The 7,765-nt window shown below is 36.7% G+C and overlaps 1 pseudogene; it reads right to left on the bottom strand.

The window, feature by feature from the left end:
* LOC130215687 (gastrula zinc finger protein XlCGF7.1-like) overlaps positions 1-7,765 on the bottom strand; it is a 359,478-nt pseudogene that overhangs the window by 351,394 nt on the left and 319 nt on the right.

The raw sequence follows: 7,765 nt of genomic DNA, 5'->3' as shown, positions 1-7,765 counted from the left end.
TGTGTTTTATCCAGCAAATGCCCTTCCATCTGCAACCCAGCACTGGGAAACACCCACACACACACTCATACACTACGGACAATTTAGTTCATCAATTCCCCTATAGCGCATGTGTTTGGACTGAAACCAGAGCACCCTTAGGAAACCCACACCAACACGGGGAGAACATGCAAACTCCACACAGAAATGCCAACTGGCCCAGCTGAAACTCAAACCTCCGTCCTTGCTGTTATGTGATAGTGCTAACCACTGAGCCACCGTGTTGCCTGACAACCCTTTAATAGCCTCATTAAACAATGGGTGTATTACAAGTTAAAAGAGTTGTGTGATAAGGTGTCGCCAAGACTGGTTCAGACTAACCTCACAAGAGTAAGACTTAAAGGTCCCGTAAAATTAACGTTTTTTAAATGTTAGTACGTTTGTTTTAAGGATTTTTGTTATCCAGTTTGGTCCAAAACATTGACAAAAATCACATTTTAAAGATATAAACCTGATATAAACATCCAAATCCTGCAGCTTGTCATTTCCACCTAAATTAATCAATGTTTTTTTTTTGACATCACCCCATACTTTAGTCTCTCATCAAATCTTCTGACCAATCAAATGCTCTCTAGTGTCCGACATGCTCATTGGGTCCCTCTTCATGCTCCTTCATCTCATTGGGTTTTCATTTGATGCACTTTGAGCTCAACCACTCTTACTGGGAGAGCTGTAAAAAAATACAAATGCTATTAGCTGTTATGTAAAGGGGAGGGGCTACACTATGCCCCGCCCTCTCTTCATGTTTAAGTTAAGATTGTCAAACATCGAATAAAAATGCACATTTCAAAGCACTTGACAGGACTTTTAAAGAAGGTGTACACTAGTGGTGTAACGGATCACAAATCTCACGGTTCAGGGAGATCCAGTTTAGTCATGGATCAGACCATTTTTCGGATCCGTAAAAAAGGTGAGGAGACGAATATAATTTGCTTTCCATTTACTACAAAATCATCACCGCACGACACTTTTGGTTTTAACAAACTGAACTTAGAACCTGTAATTTTATTACAAATAGACTGAAGAAATAATCAGCTGAATAAATTGTAAAATATTCCGTACTGTGAAAAATTCAGTCACTACTACTGTTGCTGATAACACTTAATGTAGTAATCTAACATTATAATTTGTACAACCCATACTTATTTTGAGTCTCATTTACAATAAACGATTGACTTATTCACTCATAAATCGTCTTGTTTCATTGCTAGATGAACATTATTGAAGAATTATTCAGTGGCATATTTTTGATGGCTGGTTGTCGCCACCTACTGGTTAATGTAAAAGCGTCGAGTTAAATGCATATGATGCCGATTTTAATCCTTACCGTAAACATCACTGGTTTTATCTAAACTATAAACTGTTCTCCCTGTACTGCGGTTATTGGATCGTTTGTAGACTAAAGACTGAATCTCTTTCTTGATTTTTGCGTTTTAAAATTTGAATGCAGCAACTCAAAGGATTAATAAACATTTGCAAATTAGCATAATTTATAATTGATGTTTATGAGTGTCGAGATCCTGATCTTTTAATAATTAATCGTTCAGCTTACACTGAATGCATTAATGCAGGTTAAACAAATAGTGACAGAAAACACCTTTAATAACCTAAGAAACCCACCACATCCCGAATAACCCATCACAACGTCTTCTGTCATCATTATATTTTACAGGAAATCCTAAATGTTTTTATACATGTGATTTGAATGACGCAAGAGGCGATCTCTCTGCGATCGTTACACATTTAGGATTAATCTACTAGTAAAAAAATGTATTAATCTGCAAGTCACGTGTGTTCCGAACTGTGGGTTGTGATCCGTATGAATCACAGATCAAACATGATCCGTTACACCGCTAGTATACACTTAAATAAAAATGTATCTGGAACAGAGCTTAAGGTACAACTTAAGAATAAAGTAGCTTTAATGGTGGGTTTTGTTGGAATATTTGGCGAATTCCATGCGTGATCAATAAGAAAAGGTCAGGAGAGGGTTTTCTTCAATGCCAAAAATATTAGTAATTTATTAGATACAAATGAATAATTTAATGACAGAGCTATGGGTTACGTTACCCCAATGCAATACAAGAATTACATTCATGAGGTTCGCAACCCAGCATATATACACAACTGATATTAACAGGTGGAGTTTTGGTGTAACATCACTTATCAGTCATTCTGCAGTCCTTCGGCTGTTGTACCCAAACATACTTCCTCTTTCTGCAGCCCTTCTCTGCATACCAGAACTGAACAGTTAAGTGTATCTTCAATATATTTCACAACTTCTACAAGCATCCAGCTCCTTGTGACATGTCTAGATTTCTTGTTAGACTGGAGCAAGGCCCCGCACTATATTTATTCTTATTCTGCCATTTCCCTCGTCAGCAGTTTCTTCTAAGTAGTATTCAACACAGTAAGAAAGAAGAAGTGTGTTTGGTTAATATATGGTGTCATACAAAAGAAAAAGATTGATTAATCTGTTGTCAGTCTAAACATGTTTTCTAATACAAAATAAAGACACAAAAGTAATAAAAATAAATTCATTTTTTCCACATTTCACACCAGATGCAGATGAAGCATGAAGTGCAAATGATTTACATGTTAAGTCAATGCAAAGACATGATTAGACCTCATGTGGTGCAAATAAAACGGTGCGAATGGCACAGCGTGAGTTGAGTGTTTATTTAACCTTAAAGGTTGATTTTGAGAAACTGAATACACTGCACCAAGGCGCCCCCAGCTGGACATTATTAGAAGAGCGCCTGATATTTTAAAGCTGGATAAACACTTTGATGGAGATAACTCAGAGTCTTCTATGTATGAACTCTAAGATGTCTCTTCAGCTGTGAATGCCTCAAAAATATTTTGCTGCACTGATCACATCTGTGCGTTTTCTCTCCAGTGTGGATCAGCATGTGCCGATGAAGGGCTGATGAGTGTCTGAAACTCGTCCCGCACTGAGTACAAGCGAACGGTTTCTCTCCAGTGTGAGTCCTCTCATGTATTTTCAGATTTCCCGAATGCCTGAATGTTTGGTTGCAGTGTGAACACACGTAAGGCCTCGCTCCAGTGTGAATCCTCTGGTGCTTTTTCAAGGCTCCAGATGTGATAAAAGTCTTCTCACACTCAGAGCAGACAAACTCTCTCACACCAGTGTGGATCTTCTGATGTTTTCTTAAGCTCGAATGCTGTGTAAAACTCTTTCCACATGAAGGACACGAACAGGGCGTCTCTTTTGTGTGAACTCTAAGATGTCTCTTCAGATCTGAAGGCCGAAAAAACGTCTTGTCGCACTGATCGCATCTGTGTGGTTTCTCTCCAGTGTGGATCATCACATGAAACTTGATATTCTGTTTGCATTTAAAACTCTTCCCACACTGAGTGCAGGTGAAAACATGTTTATCTGTTGTTTTCATTAAAAGACTTTGCTCTGTATTTGAGGGAGTTTCACTTTCAGCACGATGTTTCTCCTCATCTTCACTCTCCTCCTTTATAATAACATCTGAGAAAATAATAAAAGAAGTTCAATTTTATCCGGACAGTCAAATGATCATGAATTAGAGCATTTGTGTGCTTGGCTGAGAAGTGCTCAAATATGCTTGCGCTTCGGCTTTTATACACTCAAAAACTAGACCGGTGTTTCCCAACCCTTTTCCTGACATATTTTGGATGTCTCCCTTACCTGACTGATTAACTTCAGGTGTTGGAGTCTCTTCTGATGTTCTAATAAGTTGATTCAGGTGTGTTTGATTAGGGAGAGGTTGAAAATGTGTACTGTTGATGTGCTTTCAGGAACAGGGTTGGGAAACACTGAACTAGACGTTTCAGCCCCTTCGTAGACCAGTGACGCCCCCAGAAAAGTTTCTTAGGGGTGGCCAAAAGAGGCCGCGCCAAATCTTGGGGGGGCACCAATCACTGGGTGGCACACACACAAAGAAATTTAAGACTTCAGTGTGATGTTATATTTTTGTTTCTGGTAAATTAAATAATGTGGTTTCAATTAATTAGTCTTGACATACGGCAATTAATTCCTAAATAAAAAATAATAATAATAATAATAATAAATTCAAATTCAATTAAAAAAAAAATCTATATTTAGTTAAATAAAAACACTTTTCATATATATAAATAGCTTTTCAGTTATTTTTCACATATTTATATTGTACAGCATACAGTGTATTCCATGTCTAAAATTAATGAATATTAATTTGAATTAATAAAACAAACAAATGAACAAAAGGCATTACTATATACACATGCGTAGAGTAATGAAGTTTGCCCTGCGCGCTCGCGGTTCTTAAAGAAACTTTTTGTGCGTTAATCTTGTCAATACTATTATTCAAAAAGGTAATGATTCGCACTCAAGTAATTGCTTCGTATTGTTTTTATTCTTACATTCTTCGGGTGATACAAAAACACAAACGTTTCTGCACAACGCCGTCCTCAGTGTGTGACACAATCCTCTCACTCCACCCTTTTATCCCATAATCAATCACACTGCATCACTGGTAAGACGGCCACTCGATAATCAAGAAACTATTTCATTTCACTATTCCATGATTAACCACATAAGGACTATTTACCTTCATATTTAAACATGGTTTCACAGAGAAATTAGTGAAGTTTTTTTTCCCTCTCCGCTGTCGCCACTGGCTTGCATGGTTCGGGATCTGTAGAGCTGCGCATCGTTGGATTTGCTCTTCAGTATTTGGACTCTCAGTAGTGATTATTAAACCACACTGAACTGAGCTCAACTGAACTGAACTTAAACACTACAAACTGAACTACACTGTTCCTATTTACTGTGACCTTTTATGTGAAGCTGCTTTGACACAATCTACATTGTATAAGCACTATACAAATAAAGGGGAATTGAATTGAATAGAAATAGCATATCAGTCATCATAATTTGCTTATGTGTACATAAATACAATGAAAATCAGACAGTTCAAAACATTCAAAAATACATTTGACGGTCCCTCGATGATTAAACACGCTCTTACCTTCACCTCAACACACATAACTAACCACACAAGAAATATTCACCTTCAAACACATTATTTCACAGGAAAATATCGTGTTTACATCAATACAATGAAATTCTGACAGTCCACATTACAAAATACATTTGTTATATTGTGTTATTATTATCTAGACGGCCTTGATTGCCAATAGCCTCTTTGATATGCTATTTTTCCGTGAAACAATGTTTTAAATATGAAGGTAAATAGTCCTTATGTGGTTAATCGTGGAATAGTGAAATGAAATTGAGATCGTTTTTTGATTATCGAGTGTGTGATTGATTATGGATAAAAGGGTGGGGTGAGAGGATTGTGTCACACACTGAGGACGGCATTGTGCAGAAACGTTTGTGTTTATGTATCACCCGAAGAATGTAAGAATAAAAACAATACGAAGCAATTACTTGATGAGTGCGAATCATTACGTTTTTGACTACTATACACACACACACACACACTCACTATACAGACTCCAATAATATAATTGATCCATATTCCTTTTTGTGATGTACCTTAAGGTAAATATTAAATTGCCATTGCTGTCTATTTTTTTTTTATAATATCAGTGTAACAATAACAGCATCATACACATTTGTTACATCGAATTTACATGAGTTTTACAAAGAAGAAAAGCATCAAATAAGCAGCCATTGCTGTCTACGGGGTATATGTCGAGCTAGTGTTGTTCCCATACTGAGAAACTTCCGGTGACCTGTTATTGTGAGTTTTTCCTATCATATACGGTTCCTTTTACAGCATTAATGTTGTAATGTCATTAAAATACAATCAATTAAACAGACTTTGGCATTCATTTAGTTGATCACGCGTAAAATGAGACAAAAAGTGGTTTATTCGCACGCGCCTGTCAGAATCGGCAGGCTATCGCAGAAGCTGCATTGAATATACAGTGGTAAAATAAATGCTCATATTATAAAGACATGGAGGGGGAAATGTAATTTAAAGCAGTGCTTCTTGTACAATCTGAGACCCACTTTATATCAGATAACAGTCAGCAAGTGGAGATCGCTGATTATTAAAGAAAATAGACCTTAAACGCGTCGATTTTGCAATTGCAAACAGTTCACCGGAAGCGCTTAACCCAGGTTACTGACAAATTAAAAGTGCTATTAGCATGTTTCAGCATATACCCTATTGAAGGTGTGTGTGTGTTGTCAATGACGATCAGGTAAGGGCAGTGAATCAGCTACGAAAGTGGCGCCAATCAATCCACAATCATTTAGTGGCTGCTATTTATTTATTGAAATAAACATCAGTACTTTTAAATTAATAACATCAACAGCAAAACCATATTGGGGTGGCCAGAGTTTACACAGGGGTGGCCGTTTCGCCCCTTTCATATCAGATTTAAATTGTGTTCATGTAAAATTTATTTAGTCAGGTTCCTTATTCTAAACTTAAGATCTACATTGAGGATAATATGACAAGGTACAATGACTGATGAAGTGCTTAATGATGAGCAGCCGCTATTCTGTCCTACAAGCGCGTTTCTTCTACGGGATTTCTTCTACAAGAGTCAGACGAAGGAGTAAAGCTGAACGTTTTATGTTCTTTCCTCCTCATTACTTTTAGTAAAAACTGAAACATACAAAGATTATAAAAGTGTCCTTAAAGAGAGCTCAAATGAATACAAATCAATTATTCACAATGTTATCTGAACAAATGTCAGAAGGGGACATTCAAGCTCTGATTAGCATTATCATCACTTAACAGTGGTTCTTTTTATGCTTTAACTTATCATTTTAGCATGCATATACATTAGTTCAAACAATCTTAGAAAATAACAAACTTACAGGCAAAGCCTTTCCTAGAACCTCAAACCTGAGAGTCTGGTGATCTAAATCGACCAATGAGAAAAAGGCTTGCATTTATCAGTGTCATTACACCGACATGCCACAAGAGGGAGGCAAATGATAATGAATGAATGTGTAACATGACAAGCTGACTGTTGTTCAGCCTCATTATTGAAGAGTAATGAATAAACACAAACCTATTAGTTCTTCAGTCTCTTCCTGTTTAATTCTGCAGGGTTCTGGATCACTCATCTTCTCACTGTCCTTCAATAAACTCTGTCTTTGTCTTTCACTGATGGCGGCAGAGCTTCAGGAGAAGAAACAAGAGAAATCTGATTCATTTACACTGATTGAGGAAATAATCATATTATATTTGTACCGTGTAGATGATACAATGTGATTTTTAAAGCAGCTGACGCTATTTGTTGATCTGAAGACATCAGTATAATCAATGGGGGAAAAACAAAAACTATTGACATGAAATATAGAGAAAAGAAGATTTCTGCAGCTCTGATAACATTGATTAGCCTCAATAAACACTCACTAAAGCGCCATTCAGGATCAGCAGCAGATCAGTTCATTTTGTACTGTTTGCAGAATAAATTAATTCAATAAATCAATATCTTGTTCAAATACCTATTAATTAATTATTCATACTGATGGAAAATTGAATACTTCAGATAGACCGTTGGGTTAGTGTAAAAAAAAAACAAACAATAAACATACGCAATCTTATTCATGAGCATTTGAGTGTACATTTAAGTGGTGTGTGTAAAGCCCAGGACACACCAAGCTGACAGTCGAATGAAAAGTCGGATGAAGAGAGCGCTCCACTTGGTTATTCAGCAACGAATTAGAGCACGAGATCAAAAGTAAACAATTAAAATCATGATGAAA

The sequence above is a fragment of the Danio aesculapii genome, chromosome 22, assembly GCF_903798145.1.
Source record: "Danio aesculapii chromosome 22, fDanAes4.1, whole genome shotgun sequence".
Taxonomy (NCBI): Eukaryota; Metazoa; Chordata; class Actinopteri; order Cypriniformes; family Danionidae; genus Danio; species Danio aesculapii.
Note: the sequence above shows the minus strand (reverse complement) of the source record. Positions and strands in the feature narration are given on the sequence as shown.